Source organism: Mesoplodon mirus (genome assembly GCF_964341445.2).
Source record: "Mesoplodon mirus genome assembly, contig: SUPER_14_unloc_3, whole genome shotgun sequence".
NCBI lineage: Eukaryota > Metazoa > Chordata > Mammalia > Artiodactyla > Ziphiidae > Mesoplodon > Mesoplodon mirus.
In genome coordinates, this window is record NW_028295758.1 from 1,460,503 (window position 1) to 1,471,870 (window position 11,368).

General features: G+C 44.2%; 1 long non-coding RNA gene across 1 annotated transcript; it reads right to left on the reverse strand.

Moving 5' to 3' along the window:
* Positions 1-8,361: 8,361 nt before the first annotated feature.
* On the reverse strand, positions 8,362-11,153 carry LOC309816142. The gene is made up of 3 exons (XR_014295971.1): positions 11,010-11,153; positions 10,485-10,535; positions 8,362-8,398 (listed from the first exon to the last, which is right to left on the reverse strand). It is a non-coding gene; the product is annotated as an uncharacterized lncRNA (long non-coding RNA).
* Positions 11,154-11,368: the final 215 nt, after the last annotated feature.

Below are 11,368 nucleotides of genomic sequence, written 5' to 3' on the forward strand. Positions count from 1 at the left end.
ATACTGTCACAAAAGATAACTACATTTGTACTGTATAAGATTCACAGAATATTAGATAGACAAAGTCCAAGATAAGATCCAACTTGAAGCGAGGCTGGGGGGAGACAAAAGGAGCTCAGCGTAACAGGACGATGCCACATTAATATTACAAATTGCAATACTGAGTGGTTTTCTAACACTTCAAATTTTTGTCTCCCTGAATTACTTTTAAGGCCAGATTTAGGTTAACTGCTCTGAATACAAATTTTTATGAAATTTTGGAGGGGATTGCAACATAATTTTCAAAAAGTTTTTCCTCATTCATTAACTGAACAAATATCGAGCACCTACAAAGTAGCTGACAATGTTCAGACTGTAGATTCAGAACAAACGTCGCTGCGTTCGTGGAATTTACGTTGTAATGGGCATACATTTTGGCATGTTCATCATACTTTTGTACAAGGCCTGCTGAAACTCACACTAAGGCTTCTCCCCTAATATTTAATAGAGGTCAAGGTTCAAACTTACTACACCATTTACCAGAGTTCTCTGCCGTGTGGCCTCCTGACTACTGGGACATGTTGAGCTATGGCTGAAACACCGAATTTAATGAAACAAATGATTTTTTTTTCTTTTGAACTTGATGACTGGAAGAATTCACGTGACACCTGAGTTGTTTTTGGTTTTGTTTTAATCATTTTATGGAACTTTCTTCGTGTGTGGGCTCTCTGATGGTCTTACCACTCCTATCACTTTTATAGGATTTATCAGCAGCATGGATTCTGTGATGAACTGTTAGACTGGAGCGCCAACTGAAGCTCTTACCACAGGTCTCACACTTGTAAGGCTTCTCCCCGGTGTGCACTCTTTGATGAGACTGTAGCTGTGAAGGCCGACTGAAGACCTTACTGCATCTGTCACATCTGTACGGCTTCTCTCCAGTGTGGACGCTTTGATGAAGCTGAAGACTTGAGGCCTGAATGAAGTGCTTCCCACACTCCCCACACTTATATGGTTTCTCTCCTGTGTGGACCCTCTGATGCATGTCGAGGTTCAGGCTCCACTTGAAGCCCTTCCCACACTCCTCACATTTGTATGGCTTTTCTCCAGTGTGGACTTTTTGATGGGCTTGAAGGTGTGAACTCCGACCAAAGCTCTTCCCACACTCTTCACATTTGAATGGTTTTTCTCTGCTGTGGACTCTCTCATGGGCCAGAAGATTTGAGGCCTGCCTGAAGACTTTCCCACACTCCTCACAATTATACGGTTTCTCTCCGGTGTGGATTCTGCAATGAATTTTAAGATCTGCTCTACGACTGAATCCCTTCCCACACTCTTCACATTTGTATGGTTTCTCACCGGTATGGATCAGCTGGTGGATCTGAAGTCGTGAACTCTGATTGAAGCCCTGCCCACACTCCTCACACTTGTAAGGTTTCTCTACACTGTGGGCCTTCTGATGGATTTGAAGATATGAACTCTGACGGAAGCCCTTCCCACATACCTCACATTTATAGGGCTTCTCCCCTGTGTGGACAACCAGATGAACTTGATAATGGGAGTTCCTCCTGAAGCTCTTCCCACACTCCTTACAGTTGTATGGTTTCTCTCCTGTATGGACTCTTTGATGTGCCTGAAGGTTTGAACTCAGAGTAAAGCCTTTACCACACACATTACGTATGTATGATTTCTCTCCAGTGTGGACTCCCTGATGGGCCTGAAGACTTGAAGGCCGACTAAAGCCTTTCCCACATTCCTCACATTTGTAGGGTTTTTCTCCTGTGTGGACCCTCTGATGAATGTATAGATTTGAGCTACAAATGAAGCCCTTCCCACACTCCTCACATTTGTACGGTTTCTCTCCCGTATGGACTCTCTGATGGGACTGAAGGTGTGAATTCCGACTGAAGCTCTTATCACATGTGTCACATTTGAATGGTTTCTCCCCAGTGTGGACTCTCTGATGGTCCTGAAGGTGAGAGGCCTGACTGAAGGCCCTCCCACACTCCTCACAATTATAAGGTTTCTCTCCCGTGTGGACTTTACAATGAATAGTTAAGTGCTGACCTACGACTGAAGCCTTTCCCACATTCCCCACATTTGAATGGTTTCTCTACAGTGTGGACTTTCTGAGGAGTCTGCAGCTGGGAGCTCTGACTGAACTCCTTGCCACACTCATCACACTCACTGTGTTCTCCTCCCACGTGAACTCTCTGATGAATATGAAGAACCGAGCTGTAACGGAAGCCTTTTCCACACTCACTGCACGTATGAGACTTCTCTTTTGAGTGTAATTGCTGGTGAAGATCAAAGGTGGAGAGATCGGTGAAGGTTTCTTTACATTCATTACACTGGTAAGGTTTTTGTCCCGTGTGAATCATAGTATTCTGATCCAGTGTTGAAACCCTCGTGCTATCTTTTCTATAATCACTGTAGCCGTAAGGTTTTTGACCCTTGTGTACTCCATGAGCATCAAGGTGATGTGAAATCCAACTGATGGTGTCAACATCCTCTTTACACTGACACAGTTTATTTTTCATGGAAATTTGCTGGTGTCTATTCTGATAATTCTGTGACTCAGCCAATGAAGTTTTCCTCCAAGAATCCTGGGCTCTCAAAGTTGCAAACCTTGGATTTCCAGGACTACTGGGATCACCTGCTTTATCATTTAATATACGGTTCTCATCTTCAGAAATTTGAATAGAGTCCTGCCCCAATCTGGCAGGGGGAATCACCTTGTTTGTGGAACTGACAACTATTTATCATGGAGTCTTGGCATCTGGTTAAGTCATTTGCAATTTGTTGCCAGATTTGCCAGCAGGAAAGCTCTTCACGTGATCCTCTGTCTTGAACGGCCCTCAACTCACTTTGATTGTTTTCTTCTAGAGGGACAGAGAATTCAGAGATGTGGACACGTGAAAGCTTTGTTCAAAGATTCAAGATTTTACACTTAAGACACAGTATGGGACTTTAATGAACCTCAGGATGGTTCAGCTTATCTTTCGCACGACAAATGAAGTTCTCTGGTTTATATACTAACAGAAACCAAGAGATGGTCTGTTAAACTCCCAAATACTTAGCATTAATGAAACCCATTTAAAACCAAATGACTACTCGGACATACTATTTCAATCATCTTTCAAAAATTACATGTCATTCCTACCATAACACAGTATCAATAAAGACAAGCATTTTGCTGTGCTCACAGCTTTAACAGTGCCTAGCAGTTAGTCAGGGCTCAAGAAATGCATGCACAGGTGAACTCAGTTTGATTTCTAGGATTCTCTACAATTCTGAATCCCAGGTTAAGTTTGAACCAAGTCAGAGAAGCGAAACAGCTTTTACAAGTCAGGTATCAGATACAGGAAAAGGACTGGAAAGTACAGTTTGGCTTAAGTTGAAAGGCTGCACCCGAGGCGGCAGCACACCAAGGGGGTTAGTGCTGAGGAGGATATGAAAGGGGCTAAAAACCGGGACTGCCCCGGTGGCACAGTGGTTAATAATCTGCCTGCCAGTGCAGGGGACACAGGTTCGAGCCCTGGTCCGGGAAGATCCCACATGCCGCAGAGCAACTAAGCCCGTGAGCCACAACTACTGAGCCCACGTGCCACAACTACTGAAGCCCGCGTTCCTAGAGACCGTGCTCTGAAACAAGAGAAGCCACTGCACTGAGAAGCCTGCGCACCACAACGAAGAGCTGCTCCCACTCACCACAACGAGAGAAAAGCCCATATGCAGCAACCAAGACCCAATGCAACCAACAATTAATTAATTTTAAAAAAGGGTCGGCCTCCCTGGTGGCGCAGTGGTTGAGAGTCCGCCTGCCGATGCAGGGGATGCGGGTTCGTGCCCCGGTCTGGGAGGATCCCATATGCCGCGGAGCGGCTGGGCCCGTGAGCCATGGCCGCTGAGCCTGCGCGTCCGGAGCCTGTGCTCCGCAACGGGAGAGGCCACAACAGTGAGAGGCCCGCGTACGGGGAAAAAAAAAAAAAGGGTCTAAGAATCAGTGGGGTTAAAAAAAAGCATGAAGACCTATGCACTGGATCCTTCTCAGGCATTTGTGCTGCCTAATATGTTCCTCCACTCCCCCTGCCAAGCAGGAGTCAAAATGTAGAGGCTAGGGAAGAATGCTGTCTCTTTAAAAACAGCATGGAAAATTTTTGGACACAGATACATTGGTCTTTAACAAGAATGAGTTCCAAAGTGAAGAATGGGCTTTATGAGTGAGCTGGGAATAAATTCCATAGCCTGTGATAAGTATTGAGAAGAAACAGACTAGAAACTATTAAAGAATGATCAAAGCACTCAAGGTGACATTATCTAAAATGCCTTCTACAAGATACATACAAATGCACACACACACACACACAAAATGTTTGTACAGCTAACAAAGATCGATTTCTTATTAGTGAGGTGGGCTTTGGAGGAGGCAAATGGGACACAGCGGGGCAAATCTTTTAAGGGAAAGGCTAACTCACCAGGGGGCTGTTTTCTGAGACCTGTTCTCCCCTGGTATAAGGGATAAGGAAGTAGAAATTTCTTTCCTTCTATGGGAGGGTTACCTAAGAAGTAGACATAAGAATCCTCATTCAAAACAGTATTTCCTCCCCAAATGAATTTGCTCTGCTACTGAGAGCTCAAGGAAAGTCACAGGGAAAGCATTTTACTCAGTTTGGTTATAATTACAGGTTCTGTACATATTTTTTGTGCAAGTTGATGAGGGCCAACTTGTACAGAAAGGCAAACACACACATACACACATCATGGGCACCTGAGAAGTTAGAATTAGGCTAGGAATTCATTTGAAGACAAAAAAACATTTAGCAATATTCCTTATTCACTCGGATTTGTTCACCGCCTACTAGCTATTTTCATGGAAGGCTAATTTCTCTATCCATTAACTCATTCGTTTATTCAAGAAATATTTAAGAGTTCCTGTCATGTACCAAGACTATGCTAAGCACTGAGGCTAGTGAGCAATAAACATATAACAGACCGAATTCCTCCTGCACTCCTGGATTACCCTCCAGTGGAAGAAAGAGAGGTGAGAAACAGGTGAACAAAATGTACATGAGTGAAACGCTTAGAGACAAAACAAGGCAGGGCAGAGAGAGTAAGAAAGAGAGGACTGTATTTTCCATAGGGTGGTCAGAGGACAGCCACCTCCTCATCTTTAAGGCGACTGACTGAAAGAAGTAGAGGCCTAAAAGATTACAGGTGAAAGAGTATTCCAGGCAGAGAGAAGGACCAGGAAAAGGCTCTGTGGCAGAAGCATCCTTTGCAGGTCTGGAAAAGATAGGGTAAGAGGGAGGAGAGGTGGTGTATTCAGGGAGGTGGTGGAGAACGAACAGCAGCCCACAGAAGGCTCTAGAAGCCACTTTAAGTGGTTTTTATTCTAAGTAAAAGAAGCCACAAGAGAATTCTGAAACAAGAACATAACCTGACTTAAAGTTACAAAAGATCACTTTGCCAACTAAAGAACAAACTGTGGGAGGAGAAGGGTGGCAACAGGTGACCAGTACAAAGACTATGCAATAATCCTGGAAAGAGATTTCCAACTGGGACCAGGTGATGGACAGCACAGGGCTGGTGAGAAGCAAAACAGATAGAGAGCTAACCACAGGAACTCACGGCTGCTTTGTTCTCACCTAAATTTCTATCTGGGTTGCTGAATTCATCAACCAAAGCCTCTCTTCTCTTTCTATATGTTTTGTATCTCGTTTGAAGAATGAGAACATGCAAAGTCACAAGTTAACATGAACGGGCTAGAGCGAAAGTTTACTAGAAATTTGAGTTCCAACTGCATATTCAAGGTATTGAAAGCTGTGTTTTTCAAACTTTGTATCACGACCCACTGAAGAAACAGCATTTATTTCACAACCTAGATACACAGGTAGAAAAGTATACATTACTAAAACGAAGCTTGAATGACCTATATCTAACCAATGTCTCTTTTCATGAAATCTGTTCCCACTGGCTCTCACACCACTCATGCCATCGCCCAGAGTTTCTGCTGCAATGTGTTGTACTCTTCCTAAGAAACTCTGATATTTTCTATACTATTTTATTTCATTAAAAAGTCACACGTAGGGCTCAATAAATTGGCTTTATGATCCACTAATGGCAGGGAGGGAAATCTGAAGAAGAATACACAAGGTACAGCAAGATACTGCCGATTTACAGTTCTTTTACAAAATAATTGAAAAGGACCTGAAACACACTGTTTGGAAAGACCAGAGACATCCTCTCGTGTCCCACAGGAATTGCAAAAGTCTGGTCCCCAAACTCAGGGAACCACCTCAAGAGGCCCAAAGCCTTGAAACACCAAGGTCACAAAGACACTCGCAGAGAAAGGCTGTCCTCACCCACTGAGACCAGGTTCCCGAAGTGTTCCACCATCACATCCTGGTACAGCTTCCTCTGGGCCGAGTCCAGCAGCCCCAGCTCCTCCTCTGTGAAGGCCACGGCCACGTCCTTGAAGGTCACCGCCTCCTACGGCAAACAACACCACCTCAATCTTATACCCAGTGGCCAGTGGAAGAGGGGCAGCCCCGAGGAGACGAGGAGGATGGGAAGTTGCTCCGGCTCCTGTGAGGTGTGCAGACTTCCCAGCACCCCCTCCTTCCATCCTGCCAATGCCACACACTGACTTTCCTCAGCCTCACTGGACGTGCAGCTATGAAAGAGAAAGCTTTGTGTGTTTACCTGGGGCTCTCAGACAACTCATAAGTAAACTCCCTAGAATTCTAACCACTGGATCCTGAACTAAAAAGCTTTCACTGTTTAATTATTATTGCCAAGTGCCCCAGAAACAGTTACCAATTTAGTCCTGGCAGTATTTGATGGCACCTGCTTTCTCACTGAGGTGGGAACCAGCTGAGAAGGAGTGTTATATGTGGAAACTAACCAAAAGGCCATGCCAGGTCTCTGAATGAAAACTCTCTCTTTCCCCGTTTCTGTCTTTCGCTTGAATGCAATACTCTGACTCCAGACCCTTGGTTTTCTGGGTGAGTCTGAGTTGGTTCCTCCTTTTTTCACAACCCCGATTCTTTATATTTAAAACAAAGATGAAACCAAGCACCTCTTTATACAATTGTTCTGAGCTGTCTATGCAGTGACAAGTGCTTTAAGTACCACTGGACTTTTTAAACTAAGGTCATGCATTACTCTGATTAGAAAAAAATATAAGATGGAAAAAGAAACAAATCGGTAAATAAAATACACAAAGGGTCTGACTCAAGCATGGGGAAGACTGAATCTAACTCTGGTCGTGAGAAAACTTCTAACAATACATGATTTTTTCTGCGTGAAGCAGCAGTTTGATCCTGCTGTGCTCTGCCGTATTTGGATATTCTACCAAAAAACATCCAAGGCACCACATGTAAAACATACCTCTTAAATTCTGAATACCTAAACCTACTATGTTAAGGGCAAAAAGGGGCAATATTCTTCAGAACAGATATTTTGAGAAAAAGGTTAAATCAGGAACACTGTCACTGTAGTGCTCCTAAAACAGGAGAAGTCTTTAAACTAAATGTCTGTGCATAAAGAATAGTTTAAAGAATAGGTGCAGGGCTCCCCTGGTGGCGCAGTGGTTGAGAGTCCGCCTGCCGATGCAGGGGACACGGGTTCGTGCCCCGGTCCGGGAAGATCCCACATGCCGCGGAGCAGCTGGGCCCGTGAGCCATGGCCGCTGAGCCTGCGCGTCCGGAGCCTGTGCCCCGCAACGGGAGAGGCCACAACAGTGAGAGGCCCGCATACCAGAAAAAAAAAAAAATAGGTGCATAAGTTTGCAGGAACATGATAAAGCAATTAAAAGTGAATGTTAGCTAGTATTAAATGAAAAAAACAATTTAAAACTGTATCTATGTTATAAATACGAATACACATCCATGAATACATATGATGAAGAGATTACAGAAATATAAAAGCAGCTAATTTGTAAGCAGGTAAGCAGTAGACTGGAAGATGTCCTTCATTTCCCTTAATTTTTCTTTTACTTGTAAAATAAAAAAAAATGATGAAATAAAACAAAAATTAAAACCGAAACCAATTAAATTTAACAGGAATTTTAAAAAAAGCACACATGGCACACTCAGGTCCTCATATGCTTAGACTCTCCTTGAAAGAGAAAACCCATATGGAACTATACCCAATATTTCGTAATAACCTATAAGGGAAAAGAATCTGAAAATATATGTATATATATGTATAACTGAATCACTTTGCTGTACACCTGAAATTAATACATTGTAAATCAACTATACTCCAATCAAAAAAAAAAAAAGAAAAAGAAAAAAAAGAGGAAAACCTGTGTCCAACCTGAGTACAAAAATGGCGTTTCTAACAGCAAGAAAGGCAAGCTCTACTCACCTGGAATGTGCTCATTTTCTCTCTCCTTCTGGGGCAGTGCAGAGTCCTAGCAAGACAGACAGGGAAAGAAGAAGTCAAACTGGAAACTGGTTTAAAGAAAAAGAAGTCACTAACCCACGTGGTGCTCATTGTGAATTACCAAGGCTCCCAGTCCTCGGGGTGGCTACAGCTGATTATGCTTGATGAGCAGAGCCCCACGCAGATACCAGATGCCCCCGTGAACCCCCTCAGTGGCTGTGTGAGGAATGACCTGCCCAGCCATACACAGTGGCCCCCTCACAGTGTGCCTGCAGCTTCCACAGGGGTCATTCTTATTCTGGGTATGGGGTAAACAGAGACCATGTAAGTCAGAGTAGGTTTTGGAGTCAATATGCATGGGCTCTGATCAGGCTACGCCACTCACTAGCAGTGTCACCCTGGGCAAATTATTCACATCTCTTCGCCTCAGTTCTGTCTTCTGCCAGTAGGGGAGAACACGGGCATCCACCTCGTGAGATCGTCATAAGGTAGGAAGCTCTGAGAACACCACTGTCAGGATTTCTTATTTCTTAGCAACTGCGGTAAAGCAGATGATATTTTAGTTAGAAATTATCCTTAGAGATGTGATTTCTACCAACAGAAGACTGTCAGACATGTGGAGGTCGTACGTTGTTGCCCTGTTATGTGAGAGTCTTTATAGACTTCTGAAAATCTCTGCTTGTCTTCCTAAAGATTTTGTGACTGCAACAATAATATTTAAATTGACATGGACAACTTTTTACAAAAGGTATAAAAATACGTTAAGTTTCTTTTTAAACAGGAAGTACCCTTTTGACAATTATGCACAGAGGTAAAGAGAACTAATAAAAGCCAGGATTCTGCAACAACAATAAAAAATAGTTTGACAGTCCATACCTAATTCAAATGAAAAAAAGACAGGAATCTGAATTGTAATTATATCATTATAAATATAGGAACGTTTAAGAAATAAATGGGAGACTTCCCTGGTGGTGCAGTGGATAAGACGCCACATTCCAAATGCAGGGGGCCCGGGTTCGATCTAGTACAAAAGATGGCAATGATTCCACTCCCCAAAGCTTGGGAGAGAGATATCTTCACAACTTCTAACGACCTCCATTTTGACTCTACACTTGCTAGCTGTCTTCTGCTCAATTCAGGATTCTGAAAGGGGCCCTGACAGTTGACAATAATTAGTGGGGGAATAAAATCATTGGACTAAGTAGGCCTTTGGTGAAGCCAGCTCAGTTTTATCTGTGACATCCAGCAGGGTCAATTTCCTCGGCCTCAGTTTCCAGAAAAGACCCTCTCTTGAGCTTCTCGAATTTTCACGTGCATGTGAATTACTGCGGGATCTTGTTGGAATGCAGCCTCCTGGACCCCCTACGCAGAAATTATAAATCAGAAGGTGTCGAATGGGGCTCAAGGCTGGGCATTTCTATCCAAGTGATGCCAATGCCGCTGGTTTGTGGAACACAATTTGAGTAGCACTGCAGTGTAACATCAGTCCCACAAAAAACACAGCCTCCACTACACAGAAACATACACAAAGAGTAACCAGACAAAAAGGCACTAAAACATTAACAACTGTTATCTTTACATCCTAAAGTTACAGATAATTAAAATTGTTCTTTATGTATATATCTGCATTTTTCCATAATGATTATGCTACTTCTATGATATACATATTATTTGAAATAAAATAAATGACCCAGTTGAGAAAACTATCTTAAACACTCATAAAATAGCCTAAACCTTGCTCTCAAGGTCCCCACAATTAAGTCCCAACCTCCTTTCATGATATGATCCTAGCCAGTACCCTATGCTCAAAGAGAATATACCAAAGGGATTAGCAAACTCAGCTGCTGGACTCAAACTGCCTGGGTCCCAACCCCAGCTCTGCCTCCTACCATCTGGGTGAGGATGGGCCAACAGGGTTGTGTTCCCTGCCTTAAAGTAGAGAAAACAGCAGTACCAATTCACAGAGCCACCGCCTGATGGAAATGTGTTCATTTGCATAAAGCTTTTAGAATGGAAATTAGTGACCAAGGCTCAGTTATCATCCTTACCCATGTCTCATACGTTCTACAATTTATAGGAATATCTTAAGTAGAAGAATGCCAAGTCCTACTCACGTGGGGCTCTGCTGCCTCTTCCTCCGTGCAGTGCTTTTTGAGAAGCCAGGGCTGGGGAAGGAAAGGAGACTGTGAAATACCAGGGCTGTGTTTCCATCCCCACTAATTCATACCGCACCCCCTTCCGCCCCCGTACCAGCTAGAAGTCCTCTCCTTCCAAAACAGGCCAGGAGTCCAGGACAATTCAGCTTCCTGGGCTCACAGAATCCCGCTGCGAAATGGGTGCCTCCCGAATTAGCGTAGTATTAATACCAACAATGTATCAGGCAGTTGTAGACCTTTTACTTGTGCTATCTCGTTTCTCCTCACAACACTATATTAACAAGGCATTCCTTTTTCCCCCCTTTTACCGAACAGCAACGGAGGCACAGAGGAGTTAAGCAACTCACCCAGTGTGACGCCGTATGAAGCGGTAGGGCTAGCTCATAGGTGGGGGACGGGGTCAGGTTAGGGGTGAAGAAAACCGGGGAGACCCTCAAACCCCAGGAGGCACGACCTGAGCCCACCCCATCCCGGCTACGTTACCAAACGCAAAGAAGCTCCGCCCGCGGGACGTACATCACCACTCCAGGCCCTCAAACCTCCGCTTTTAGCCGCTCCTCCTCTTTCTCCCCAAATGAAAGGTCTGCAAAGGGGAAGCTTGAATGGGTCGTGAAGAGCGGACCTGAAACACCGTCACCAGGCAGAACATGGCTGCTACGTGTCCTCCTGGGGCGGAAGTGCCTGCGACTAACCCGGAACTCCTGGACCATATTTCCCAGAATTCCGCGGGTAAACCTTTACAGCGAGGCGTTACTGTAGCTGCAGTATATGGGACTACACGAGTTTACGAGCTCTGGACTACATGTCCCAGAATGCAAGGGTGGGTGCGGGGGTGTCTACCG